General features: G+C 37.3%; 1 protein-coding gene across 7 annotated transcripts in view; it reads right to left on the bottom strand.

Annotated features, from left to right (window-relative positions):
* EFHC2 (EF-hand domain containing 2) overlaps positions 1–15,125 on the bottom strand; it is a 254,737-nt gene that overhangs the window by 211,815 nt on the left and 27,797 nt on the right. The gene's annotated exons all lie outside the window — the stretch shown is intronic.

The raw sequence follows: 15,125 nt of genomic DNA, 5'->3' as shown, positions 1-15,125 counted from the left end.
TAGAACACCACTGAGGAGATTTTTGAATCTGAGCTGAACTCCCAACACTTGTACAATTCCAAAGTTCTTCAGATAACCAGTATATAATAGCAACTGTTCATTCAAATTGCTCTGATTCTTAACAAGGTCCAAATGTATACAACTTAGAAATACTGTTCTCCAGAAGGACAGAAACAAGAGAAGAGCTTTAGCTGTCCACTTGGCAAACAGCCACCCTCCCTGAGAAATTAAAATGAACCCATATCTTAAGGAGAATATTTGAGTTACGAAATTTAACTTGGCCAGCCAAAGCACACACCTAAATCTAGGAGTCCCATTATTGGATGAGAAATGCCGTTTTAAAAATGGAAAATCTTTTACTCTAAAACTAATTCAATGAAAATAGGCCCAGAATACTCCAAATTTCTCTAGTCTCCTTTGTGCCCATTCATCTTGATCCAGAAAAATAAACTGGCTCCTCACTATTTGGTTCTCAGCTCAAAAGTCTCCTCCACAAAGAAGCCTGCCCTGACCACTCGTCTATAGTGCTTACCTCACTTGGGAGGAAACACAACCTTGGCGTATTATTTGATTTAATCATGGCACTTAGCACTGTCTGAGATGGTGGTGTTAATTTATATGTGTGTCCATTGGTTATCTTCCCCAGTAGGTTGTAAGTTTACAAGTTTGTCGGTCTTGTTCACAGTGTACATACACTCGATGTTAGAATAATGCCTGGAACAGAGTGAGCACTCAGCCTGGAACAGAGTGAGTGCTCAGCAAAGATTTCTTGAGTTAACATATGAATGAATAACTGAATTCATTAACATCTGGGAGTTAATGATGGTATTTGGGTGAGGGGGCAGATATTAGGAAGAGAATAGAGAAATAAACCATCATATTTCTAGCACCCCTCTTTAACTTAAAAGGCAAGGCAAGGATTAAAGGCCACCTATATTCTGCTGTTAGATGTCATCCATAATAAAAGAAAGAAAGAAAGAAGGTCAAGCCCTCCCAGGAACTTGACAGTTCATATTTCCTATAAATAACATGGAATATATCATAGATTTTCCCCTTTGTTGGGAATCCAGTCTTTTGAGAAGAAAGTGTAAGTATAAGAAAGCTGTAACTAAACTGTTTCACTTTCCTCTAGTAGATGAGAAGTTGACACAATGTTAAAGGTGTGATTTGATTACATTTTTCAAGACAGGAACTCTTCAAGAAACTAAGCCAATGTTTTGAGTTAAGTTTTTTTCCATTTAATGTACACTTTAAATAGATGTTGCTCAGACTGTGTCCCTCAACCCACAGGAGCTCTCAACTTTTTATAAAGAATTGCAGAAAAGAGGGTTCCATGGACACAGTTTTTGGGGAAATACTGAGTTGTACAAAGTTCCACAGAATTTTTCCTCACATGTCTTTTGATAGGCTAATTTGAACCACAAATACCCGAGAGGGTGTTTGTCAAAGTTACTTCCAGATTAATTTGATTAACTTGAAGTACAATTCCATGAGCTAGAGTTCTATGAGAACACAACAGTCATACCCTTGCTGTTGCAGTGCCCTTATCACATTTTGTACTATCTCTACTTATCACATTCTAACATCCTCTTTCATTACCTTTCTCGCTACATAAGATCCGTGGAGAACAAAATGTCATTTATCTGGTCCTGGCAAAGTGACATTACCAAGTGGGCATTTTAAAAATGGGTATGAACGAACGATTGCATTTACAAGTACACATTCAGCAAGATAAACAGGATATACACGTTATAATTACAGTAGTTTTCCTCTCAAAAAAGAAATGATCTTTTCATTTGGAGAAAATACTTTTCTTACCTGCTTCTCTCCTCTGCATTTTTTATGGCAAATGCATACACTACACTCTGCAGTGTTTCTAACATGCAGGAGAGAGCCTTGCCATAATTCAGCTTGATTTCTTCAGGCATGAGAGTGAGCAATGTAGTATTTTCTGAACTTGGTATACCCAGAGTAGCCTAAATCAAACATCACAATCTTCCTTTACTTATTTCATGAATGAAGTAAAGAACAGTTCACCTATTGATGTTACTAGTAAAAAAGAAAACACACACAAAAAACACCCCAAAAAACCCACAAAAAACAAAAAAAAATTTTGTGATCCAGATGTGCAAATTTTGCGGCACTTTGTAAATAGTTTTCTACTAAAGTGATAGTCCATTGGACCTCAAAGAATGCTTATTTAGCATTCATATATTTGTATGGCACTTGGTGTGTCTACCCCAGTTCTGGAGGCATCATAGAGCCATGAAGGCAGCCGGTGATCTAGAAATTCAATTTGCTGTTAGTGGTCCCTGGGCCATCAGTCAGCCCAGAGTCAAGGAGCCCCTCAGGCCCATTAACGAGTTCTCTGAACCTTGGCAGTCCTTTCCCTGCACATCAACATTTCGCTTCACTTAAATCTTAGAAAGGCAGCTATTTCCACCTTTAAAGCTCAAAAGGAAAACGGCCCACTTTATCTTGGGAGATGAGGGGAGATTCTGTTTTCTCAGTTGGTCTTTATTCATATCTGACTTCAAAATTAGTACCTGCTTATTGCAAATTTTTGAGACTACTAAAGAGCACAAATTGGGGGAATGAAAGTCCATAATCCTATTACTTAGAGACAATCACTTTCACAATTAGAGTAGCTCTTGGGCAGTTTCCTCTATTACTATTGGCCAATTCTAGCACTGTGCTCCTTGAGTCAATTTTGTTAATGAATATTTACTAGAATATTCACTTCATAATTAGCATAGCTATACATTCTACTTCCTCTGAATTTGCAATTTAAATATATTATTTTGAGTATTTTTCTTTGCTCCTCTGAGCAAACAAGCTAGAAGTTTGTTAATTCTGTTGCTTGTTTTAAAGAATTGACTCTTAAGACTTCTTATTCAAATCTATTCTGTTTACTGATTTATAAAATCTTGCTTTTAAGTTTCTAAATTTTTTTTCCTCCAGCTCTCAGATGTCTGGTTTTTTTGTGCTTTTCCTAATGCCTTCAGGTAATGCTCAGTTTATTTTTAATTTGGGGGAAAAAACAAAACATTCAATACCATAAATTGGCCTATGATTACAACTCTGCTGTATCTATAGGATTTTTTATTTTAAAGACATTTACCTTCTCACTGTAAAAAAAAATACATATGCATTATAAAAATGTGAAAATAGGAACAGAAAGAAGTACAGGGTATTTCTACTACCTACAACCCACTGTTTTGTTAATGTCTTTCCTTAACATAATTGTGATTACACAGCTATGCCAAATTATATATACATTTAAAAAATTCATGTTTTCCCGATTATGTCAAATTATATATACTTTTTAAAAATGTATATGTTTTCATGCCCATACTCACTGAAGATTTACGTACCACAAAATCCTAAAACCAGTCTATATACAATGTTCATGTTCCGGTGTATTTTTACTTACAGTCTGTTACTAAAACAGTTAAAAACACAAAATACATATGTTTATTAAGCAGAGTTAAAGAAAGAAGATTTACATGTCCTAGAGAAAGATGATACAAAGATAAGCTGTTCTTTTCTACTTATTTTTAATTTTTAAAGAATTGTCAGTTCAAGTATTAATTCCAAAATTAACATCTACTGAAACTCACCTAAATGGAGCAAAGTTATACATTTTTCTTTTTTATATCCTTATCTTGCATTTGGGACTTGTTTTATTATTGTTTATTACTCTCTTGTCTTCCAATAAACATTGAAAATGTTTACATTCTGTTTGGAACTTTATTTATATTTTATAATTCCTTCGAAGTTTGTTTCCATTGCTCACCATTAATCCTTTTATTTCATGACTTCCTCATGGTTGAACTGTTTAATTTGCTTTATTATTGACTGGCGTACATCTTCAGGCAACTTTCTCAAGAAAAGTCTCAGGAAAAAATACGTAGATGGTATATTTATGAGAAATTATATATCTGAGAACATCTTTCTGCTGCTTTCACTAATGAATCACACCTTGGCTGAGTCTAGAATTTCTGGGTCACATTTCCACCTAAAAGTTATAGACACTGCTTCAGTTGTCTTCTGGCATTTAATATTGTAGAGAATTCTGATGTCAACTTCTTTGGGGGTTAAACTACTTTTTCTGTCAGGCTTCTTGGTCATTTCCTTTCTTTATCCTTGAAATTAACATAAAAATTGCCAGAATGTGTCTAATTATTGGTCTCTTTTTTTGTTATTTCCTCCGGTACATGGTAAGCATTCACCCTGCAGATCTATGTCTTTTTATAGCTGAGAAAGTTGGTTTTGTTTTTATTATTTTCTTAGGGTATGCTTAATTGATTCAGCTGCTTTTAATCTAGTATCTGATTCTTTAGGAACACTCATCTGTAGGTTAGAACTCCAGCCTCTGTCAAACCTTTCATTATCTACCTCACTGCTCTTCTATCTGACCTTTTCCTCTGCATTTTGGGAGAATTTCTCAAGTTTGCCTTTTCCATCATTCATCTCATTTTCTCCAGTTTTGGTTTTTTTCTTTACTACATATAATGCATTTCTTTTTCACTTTCCTCACATTTCTTCCTTCTCCACCAAGCTCCCTTTGCCTGTTTGCCTGCAGTCTCATTCACCAATAATTTAAACTTATTCCCTCGTTCGCTCTTCTCCTTCCAGCCTTCGCTTCACAGAGTTTGCTTTAAGAACTTAGTTACTTGCACTCAATAGAAAGCACAAAGCAAATTGTTATCAAAAATAATCATTTTCCTATAGAGAACATATTTTTGAAATAAATATTTCTGTTCCTCTGCCTCTTAAATACTATGTTCTCCTCCATTTATATTGCAGTCTTTTCAGAAACCTTATGTTGGGTTTCTTTGTTCATTCTTGCACAAAGAGCAGTCTATCCAGGCTGGTATTTTCCCCAGAATAGGGTGGGTAAGTTCTCTTTCCCTTCCCTTACAGTCCATTCTAATGTGCTGATTCCTCCTCTCAATGGGAGGCTCATTGATAGAAATTCATACACAGCATGTTAAGAGAAGTAGGGAGGGAGCTGGGACCATGGATAGTCCCCGGCAGGAAAAACTTCAAACCTTTCCATATAAACATTTTATAAATTGATCTCACCTCCACTCCAGGAACAGAGCATGTATGCAGCCAGTCCTACGTGGGCACTGCCTGTCACATCAGAGAAATGCCCTAATGCAGAACCTGCTCTTCCCTCAGTGTGACTATTCCTGGGCCTCCTAGTGACACTCTTAATCCATCAATAGCTGTGAAAGTAAGCCCAGTGGAAGCCCCTACAGGTTCTTCTAACCTCCAACGCAATTCTTGTCACTTTCTTAAGGAAGTGAAATTTCAAGTTGGTTTTGGTATATTTCTTCAATATGATCCCATCTTCACTTTATCTGGTGGAAATTCTTCAAAGTTTGCAGCATGAAGATGAAACTCCTCCCTGGCCTCCAACACTGATAGGGTTTCTCCATCTTTTAAAAATTTGCAGTCATTTTAATTGGGATTGTGAAGGTGGAGAGGTTCATCTAAATATCAATGCTCAAGTTACAATCTCACTCCAAATTCACATTTTTTTCTCTCTCCCTTTTTTTGACAAATTTATGTTCCTATGGATACTGTGTTTAAATAGGCATATCTTATTTTAAGAAAATCCAAGTTATACAAATTTGAATCTCATTTAGCTTGTTGAACATAAGAGACGGTCAATAAAGGTAAACTGAATAAATGAATGACAAAAAGCACAAATTACAGAAAGATGACTTCCAAAGAATTTTTTGTATTACAAAAATATTATCATAAATCTATAATTTATGCTCAAATTTTCATGACTGAATCTAGGGTTTAAGATGAAATGCATCTATATGGACAATATAAGCATTCATCAAATTTATTTGTCTGCTTCTTTTTTTATTTTATTTTTTTTCATTATTTATTTATTTTTGAGGACGATTAGCCCTGAGCTAATTGCTGCCAATTCTCCTCTTTTTGCTGAGGAAGACTGGCCCTGAGCTAACATCCGTGCCCATCTTCCTCTACTTTATATGTGGGACGCCTACCACAGCATGGCTCACCAAGCGGTGCCATGTCCGCACCCAGGATCAGAACCGGTGAACCCTGGGCCGCTGAAGTGGAAGATGCTCACTTAACCGCTGCGCCACCGGGCTGGCCCCTTGTCTGCTTCTTAAGACCTCACTTTATGATGCATAAAAGGGAAAAAGATCTGGCTAGAATGCTAGAATATTCTTCTTGTAGCTTTATCACTAATTAACCATATAACTAGTGCAAACCACTTAAACTCTTTGTTCGCTGGTTAACCTTTCAGCAAAAATTAGAAAATCAACATTTGCTAACCACAGGACAGTGCAGCACTATTTAGAGGATTAAGAAAATTATGTATATATAACAGAGCTTTGGAGAGAAAGTGAATGTATAAAAATACTGAATAATATATAAATCAGTGTAGGATGCAAAGCTGGAAGCTTAAAAATACTGTCAAAACCACATCTAAAATAGTCTTTTCACATCCTTATGGAATCTATTGAGTGAGGCAATTAAAAAACACTTGATAATACTAAGAGAAGAGGTTCAGACCCACTGCTTAAAATCAGACTTCCTGGAAAAATAATTAGGACTAGAAGAAGGGGGTCACCCTATCCAACAGAAATCACATTGCTAATAATGAAATTTCATAAACTGAATAGAGAAAAACTGAATATTCAAATATTCTATATTAAACATACAAAAGAAAAACAACTACAATATAAAAGATGAAAAATATTTGGTAAAATATATATAAAATTTAGCAAATATTATATATATTCAGAAGGAATAATATGAGAATCTCCATGTCATCATTTTGAGCTATTATGTATTTCAAAAGGCTAGATTCCACCCGAAAGAGCCAGAAGAAAGATGCTTAGATAAGATGCTTTTTATGTTCTCCTCCAACCAAAAGAATCTATTCTATAATTCTAGTAATTACCCAATAAACTGGACTCCCCAGTACACTGGATTATTCTACTGGTTTCAAAGTATATTGTTTACTTCCCACAAGTGCGTCAACAACCAAGATAACAAAATGGATACTTGATACAGAAAAGCTCCTTTATCAAAGGCAGAGACAGACAGACCATCCCAGTTACAAAGCAGCTGCTAAGTTCAAAGCTCTATGTGGAGGGTACAACACTCAATAAGGCAATCTCTCCAGCTACAAGGATTGTACAGTCAAGTAAGGGAGATCAGACTTATGCAAATAACTGCAAAACAGGGTATGGTACGTCCAAATAATTAAAATGCATTGGAGATAAAGCTAAAAGCCATTAGGAAAAACTCGATATTTTTAAAACTCCATTCAGTATATGTTGCTGAGCACCTGCTGCGTGCCAAGCACTGTACTAGGCTCTGAGAATTCAAAGATAAATGAAAATAGCCAACATTGATTACGTAGTTACAATGGGTCAAGCAATGTGTTAAGTGCTTTTACACTCTATCTCATTTGCTCCTCACAACACATCTATGAAGTAAGTAATATTGTGATCTTTGTTTTATAGAAGTCAAAGTTTAGGAGGTTAAGTAATTTACCCAAGGTCTCAAGGTAAGAGAATGGGTCAGCTGCAATAAGAATTCAAACTGCCTAGCTTCAAAGCCCACAAGTTAACTATTATCTCCTTAACTGCCACAAAATCTCTACCACACTCCAGCTCAGTGGAGGACACAGCGAAAATAGGGCTATTCTAACGGGAGTTTGAAAAGGCTCCAGTAAGAGAGGCAAGTGCTGAACCACCTGAGAGCATCAAGAAGGCATCACAGTGGAGGTGACATCTGTAACAGGTCTTCAAGGCTGAGAGATGGAGGAAGAACTGCACACGTGGACAAGTGAGGAAAGGCATTCTCTGCAGAGGGAACAGCATGTGCAAAGTTATGGGAGCATGGTAGTTAGTGTATGGTACATGCGGTCCTGCAAGTCATTCTGTGTGGCTAAGGGCTGAGTGGGGAACGGAGAGCAGAGGAGATGAAATTAGCAAGGTACAAGAGCCAAAAGATAGGTGGTCTCTGGGCCATGCAAAGTTAGGTCAAAGGATTCTAAACATTTTAGAAAGTAAACTCTGTAGAAGAAACTCTAAAGGTGATCCAGTATATACTCCACATCTACAATTCCCAAAAAATGCCTTTCCTCTCTTTTTCGACTCTCACAAGTCTCACATGTCCTCACCATTGGCTCTGTCTATATCTTTCTCCTCTCTCCCCATCTCTCTCTTCTCCCCCCACCTCTCTCCAGCCCTTCTCCCTTCCCTACATCCCCCAAAGCCTGAGAATCGGACTGAAAAATTCAGAAGAATCCTTAGGAGATAAAGGAGGGGGGAAAATGGAGTGAACAAAAACAAATCTTTGTTCAGCATGCAGGGCATGGGGAAAAGGAGAAAGCTGGGAACACACATTAATAATATTATCCCCATTACATATCGGTTAGAACCAAAGCTTCAATTAATAAAGCTGACTGTAAAAGCCAAGTAGACCAGAATTGAAAATACAGTTTTATTTTTGATAATCAAACACAAACGCAAAATAAATGCCCTGAAATACTAGATGAAAAATTAACAAGTAGAACCAGAGAAAGATAGAATAAAATAGACTCTTTTTTTTTAAGATTGGCCCTGAGCTAACATCTGCTGCCAATCTTTTTTTCGTTCTCCTCCTCCTCCTCCTCCTCCTCCTCCCCCTCCCCCTCCCCCTCCTCCTCCTTCTTCTTCTTCTTCTTCTTCTTCTTCTTCTCCCCAAAGCCCCACAGTACATAGTTGTATATTCTAGTTGTAGGCCCTTCTGGTTCTACTATGTGGGATGCTGCCTCAGCATGGCTTGACAAGCAGTGCTAGGTCCGCACCCAGGATCCAAACTGGCAAAACCCTGGGCCGCCACAGCAGAGCATATGAATTTAACCAATTGGCCATGGGGCCAGCCCCAAAATAAAATATACTGAAAACAGATTTCATATATTAAGCTAAAAAGGAGAGAAAGAACAGGGTATCCTGCAACAGAAGTAAAATTTTGATTAAACATAAAAGGGCCTACATGAAGTTTCTAGAACCTAGATGATGATGGTATAAAATCTTTGAGTACAAGTTCAAAATAATCAAAATGTAAACCTAATTATAGTAGTGTATTACTGACTGCTATTAGTTCTGAATAATGAAAATATAAAATAATAATAAAGGTTGTTGTTTATCATCCTTCCTCCTAAAAGACCACTGAGAATTTGCTAAAATAGAAAAGACATGACAAAATCTCTTATTTAAATAATAAAAGACTTTTTTAAACTACCTTAATACCCACAGCATAAATGGAACACTGGGGAACAATCGGGAAGAGCAATGCATCGATAGCTTAATGGCTACTTTTTAGAACTCACTGGTCTCAATGGCAGTATCTCCAAACATATTCTTCTGGAATATGCCAGAATTTGTGCCAAAGAAAAATTCAAGGATCCTGCAGCACAGCTGATGACTGGGATAATCCTAGCTGATGCTTCACTTCCCCTAGGAACACCACGCTCTCTACTCCATGTAACAAAATAAGCCAGGGCCGGCCCAGTGGCATAGTGGTTAAGTTCACGTGCTCCACTTCAGTGGCCTGGGGTTCACCGGTTCAGACCTTGGGCGCAGACCTACACACCACTCATCAAGCCATGCTGTGGCAGCATCCCACACAGAAGAACTAGAACGACTTACAACTAGGATATACAACTATGTGCTGGGGTTTCAGTTAGAAAAAAAACAAAAAAGAGAAGATTGGCAACGGATGTTAGCTCAGGGCCAATCTTCCTCACCAAAAAGCATACCTTAAAAAAAAGAGAGAGAAAAGAAAAGAAGGCAAGTCTTAGGCAAAGGAGGAGAGTTAATTCTTCATGACTACCTACCATGAGCGGGGCACTTGACATGCATTGTCCACCTGATGCTCACAGTAACTCTAAGGTTGGGTTTGTTATTTACTTGACAGATAAGTGAATTGAGACCAGGAGAGATTAAAAACGTAGCCAAAATGAAATTGGTAATAAATGATAAATCCAGGTTCTGAACCTATCTGTCTGACTGAAAAGCCTTGCTCTCTCCACTACACCAAAGAGCCTCTCATTAGGGGGGGTTTGCAGGAGGACCACATTCCCAAGGGACACCACGACCACTGTACACACAGTTCATTTCAAACAACACTCCATTTCAGGAGACATAAGCACCCTGGGCCCAGCCCTAGGGGTAAAGAGAAGGGAAAAGACTCTGGCAATAATAAGGATAATGATGATGATGATAATGATGGTTATACTCTCCTAAGAAGAGAAGTCAGCAACTGCAAGGCCCAAAACAGAGGAAGACAAAGTAGGGAAAGGGAAAAAAGTTAAAAAGGGCACTCACAATGGAAGATGAATAAAAATGGATGAAAGTAAAGAAAATAAGAATAAAGAGACAAAGTCCAGAAAACAAGAAAATGAAATAGAGAAAAGGTCAAAAGGATAGAAGAGAAAAGGATAAGGAGGTTGAGAGATGGGGACAAAAGAATAGGAAAAGGGACAACATTGAAAAAAGAATGGAGAGAAGCATTCTGCCTTCCTTTGAATAATGTGGCATTCATGCCCTCCCTGCCACCTCCCAACTTCTGATGTCCTAGAATGAACAACCATGCTCCCTCAATTATTTATACCTCTGATAAAAGGTTTATGAAAATGACATGTGTCCCTGGGGATTCCTCTTTATTAAAAGAACTATTACCACACTAAACAGCACAATGAATGCCATAGCCAGAACAGGTATTTAAATAGAGGAGCATAATTAAAATAAGTAGAAAGATATGAACAATTCTAACATCTTAAAATGTTTAAAAACCTCTGTTGACCAGGGAGTCAAGAGCATAAAATGGAGAAAGGAGAGTCTATTCAATAAATGGTGCTGGGAAAACTGGACAGCAAGATGCAAAAGAATGAAAGTAGACCATTATCTTATACCATATACAAACATTAACTCAAAATAGATTAAAGACTTAAACGGAAAACCTGAAACCATTTTTCTATGTTTCTAGAAAAAAACATAGGCAGTACGCTCTTTGACATCAGTCTTAGCAGCATATTTTCAAGTACCATGTCTGACAGGGCAAGGGAAACAAAAGAAAAAATGAACAAATGGGACTACATCGAACTAAAAAGCTTCTGCACAGCAAAGGAAACCATCAACAAAATGAAAAGACAACCTAACAATTGGGAGAAGATATTTGCAAACCATATATCGGATAAGGGGTTAATATCCAAACTATATAAAGAACTCATACATCTCAACAACAAAAAAACTAACAAGCCAATTAAAAAATGGGAAAAAGATCTGAATAGACATTTCTCCAAAGAAGATATACAGATGGCCAACAGGCACATGAAAGGATGTTCAACCTCATTAACTATCAGGAAAATGCAAATCAAAATTACAATGAGATATCACCTCACTCCTGTCAGAATGGCTATAATCAACAAGACAGGAAGCACCAAGTGCTGGAGAGGATGTGGAGAAGGGAACTCTCATACACTGCTGGTGGGAGTGCAAACTGGTGCAGCAACTGTGGAAAACAGTATGGAGAATCCTCAAAAAATTAAGAATAGAACTACCATACAATCCAGCTATTCCACTGCTGGGTATTTATCCACAGAATATGAAAACACAAATGTGTAAAGATACACACACCCCTATGTTCACTGCAGCATTATTCACAATAGCCATGGCTTGGAAGCAACCTAGGTGCCCATCAAGGGACGAATGGATAAAGATGATGTGGTATATATACACATTGGAATACTACTCAGCCATAAGAAATGGTGAAATCTGGCCATTTGTGACAACGTGGATGGACCTTGAGGGTATTATGCTAAGTGAAATAAGTCAGAGGGAGAAAGTTAAATACCATATCATCTCACCCATAAGTAGAAGATAAAAACAACAACAAACAATCACACAGAAACAGAGACTGAATTGGTGGTTACCAGAGGTGAAAGGGGGAGGGAAGAAGTCGGAAGGGGTGGTTAGGCACACGTGTGTGGTGATGGATGGTAATTAGTGTTTGGGTGGTGAAGATGATGTAATCTACACAGAAATTGAAATATAATGATGTACACCTGAAATTTATATAATGTTATAAACCAATGTTACCACAATAAAAAAAAGTTTTTGTGTGAACATATGTTTTAATTTCTCTTAGAAAAATATGCGGGAGTGGAATTACTGGGTCATGTGGTAAGTATAGGTTTAACTACTTAAGAAACTGCCAAACTGTCTTCCAAAATGGCAGTATCATTTTATAATCCTACCAGAAATGTATGAAAGTTCCAGTTTCTCCATATCCTTGTCCAACACTTGGTATTGTCAGTCTTTTTAAATTGTAACCATTCTAATAGGTATGTAGTGGTATCTACTTGAGTTTAAGCTCAGAAAGACAGTTTTAACTTTGGGCTAATGAGAATAACCACAGGCCTACTTACTGATAAAAAGTTTAGGCCTGAGAGGAGGGTCTTAAAATTTTGTCTAATAACTAAGTTCTAGGTTTTAGAAAAGAGAGGAGGAAAACTATCTTTTCTTTGCTAAAAGACTCATTTGTGAATCTCATTCTTTTAATTCCAAAAATATTTATTCCAAATTTGGGGATTATTTTTTATTACATGCCTTTTGAATTTCAAGAGATTAGAAAAATCCACACTGTATGATGAAATTGGAAACTCTGCCATTTTAACATAAATTTAAAGAATGTAATTTTGTGTTTTACTCTTAGTGATAAATGCAGAAACACATAGTTGGGAATTTGGGGCATAACAGGTTTGATTTCAGGCAAGCCTTTTGATTTTTCCTCTAAAACTAAATAGCTGAAGGTTTAAATAATTGTGATGTAAAATATGGGATTTAAATTGCAATGTATTGTAATTACATGGTGTTATAATTACCTATATTGATGTCTTTTATGAAATGATTCTAACAGGATTCAGATAATCTGAAAATTATATAAACCTATGGAAAAATTTTCACTTGAAATTTTGGGTATGGTTTAAAGGTATAATATCTGGCATGTTTTCCAGGTATTTTTAAAATTTTAATTCTATTTTATTTTTACATACTCTGATTATTATATTTTATAACTTTCCTAATTGGCTTTAGGCAAAACTTCAAGAATCTGAATTCATGTATTGTTCTTTGCTAATCATTTGAAATTCTAATGTACTTGATCCTCCTTGATCCCCCTGCAGGAAAATTTAAAGTTTTGGCTGGTATTGGGTGGGAAGAGAAAAGCAGCCCCTGACATCCAGGAGCCAGCCTGGCACTATCCGCTGGCCTTGGTGCTGCTACAAGCTGGGCTGGCAGCCACAGGCAGGCCTGGGTGTTCTCCTCTTGAACATGAACACTTTCAGAGAACGCCACTCTGTGACCTCAAAGGATCAAGACAAAAACAAGACCACTCCATAATCACATCTGAACACAGACAGAACGTGAATACTGTCCAAGCCACAAAATGCCAAACGTCCCCCTCTCCTAGCTCAGAAAAGTGATGGCTGCTTCTCTCCCAATTACAGCTGTAGCCTCCCTCTAGTCTGCGCTCCATTATAAATGACATTTATCATGATATACAATCATACCCCCACTTCCTGATAGCACCCAATCCAGAGCAAGGCCCCACTTCCTAAGCCCTCCCCAAAATTACCTAATATAAGCCCAAATCCTATAGTAAGTCTTTTTTAACACCTGCTTACTTAGACATCCCACGGTTACTTAGGGTATGTATTCTCCCTCACTGCAGTGAGTAAGAAACCAACTTTTTCAATTAAAAAAAAGTCAAGGTGACCCAAGAGATCAAATTATATTTAAAAAATTTATTTTTATATTGTTCAAAGCATAGAGATTCACACAGTACTACATAAATAATCAGCTCACCACAAATCCAATATCAATGAATGCAAAGTCATTAAAATTCTAATTCTGTGGTCAGTAGTTTTGATTATAATTATTATGTTTACAATAGATGGAAAAAGCGAAATAATATTTTTAAATGTATGCATACCCCATAGGACCAACCTTTATCCTGCCATTTACTATAATAGAGTCATTTGCAAAATAGCAAACAAATTAGGCTAACTAGGAGCCACTGACAAATGAAGAGAAATGAGAGCATAATTGTAGAGTTTATGTAAATGGCGCATAACATCCAGATAAATCATATAAAAACATTCAGTCATTTGCATTTTTCTAACTAGTCTGACTTTTCATAAAAGCAGCTAATGATAGATCATATATGATAGCAAGAGCAGCATATTATAAACTACTACATGCCAAATTTCAATTAATAATGAAGCAGTAGGTGCCTGGTATAATTAGAAAGAGCCCCAGGCCAGGAGATCCAGGGTCTGGGCTCAGTTCTAGGATGAACTAGCTGAATTTGCCTTTAGTCATAGACTAAGACTAAAGTCTTAGGCATAGACTGCTAGAGGTAAAAGGACACTGGAGATCAGCTAGCCAAGGAAACTGAGGCTCAGAGAGGTAAAGTGACTAAACCACAATCACACAGACAGTTCCAGTGCCTCCAACATGCAGCCTCAGAACTCTGGCCCCTGTCCCACTTCTTGGGAATGATTCCTCATTTATAGAGTGAGAACAATCATCCATGTCTGCTTCTTTCTCACGGAGGTGCTGGGCTGATGACTGGAACCAACTGCTGTGAGTGAATATGTGCTTGCTTATATTTAAATGAATTCAATGAAATAACTCATCTTTGGGGGTCGGTGCTGTCTGCATAAATCCTCTCAATGCCAGAGGTTTTAAGAAAGTAGGACTATGTTTCTTAATGGCAGCAGTATCAGCATTTTAAGTAGAACATTCTCCCCAGTGTGGGGCGGCCCTCCCCACACTGCAGGATGTAAAAGACACAGTTGGCCCCCAGCTACTCAATAGCAGCAGCACCTCCAGGTCAAGGCTGGCCCCAGGTCGAGGTGATTTAAAACATCAAAATTAATGCAAAAAATCCATGGTCGACAAAATATCGAAATGCCAGAATGTTAAACAAAGATGCAATCAGTATTACTGATTTTTCCTTTCGCCTCAGGCTCTAATACGGCTCAACTTGGCACTATTACTGATCCTGTC

The sequence above is a fragment of the Equus asinus genome, chromosome X (assembly GCF_041296235.1).
Source record: "Equus asinus isolate D_3611 breed Donkey chromosome X, EquAss-T2T_v2, whole genome shotgun sequence".
In the NCBI taxonomy this organism is placed as follows: Eukaryota; Metazoa; Chordata; class Mammalia; order Perissodactyla; family Equidae; genus Equus; species Equus asinus.
Note: the sequence above shows the minus strand (reverse complement) of the source record. Positions and strands in the feature narration are given on the sequence as shown.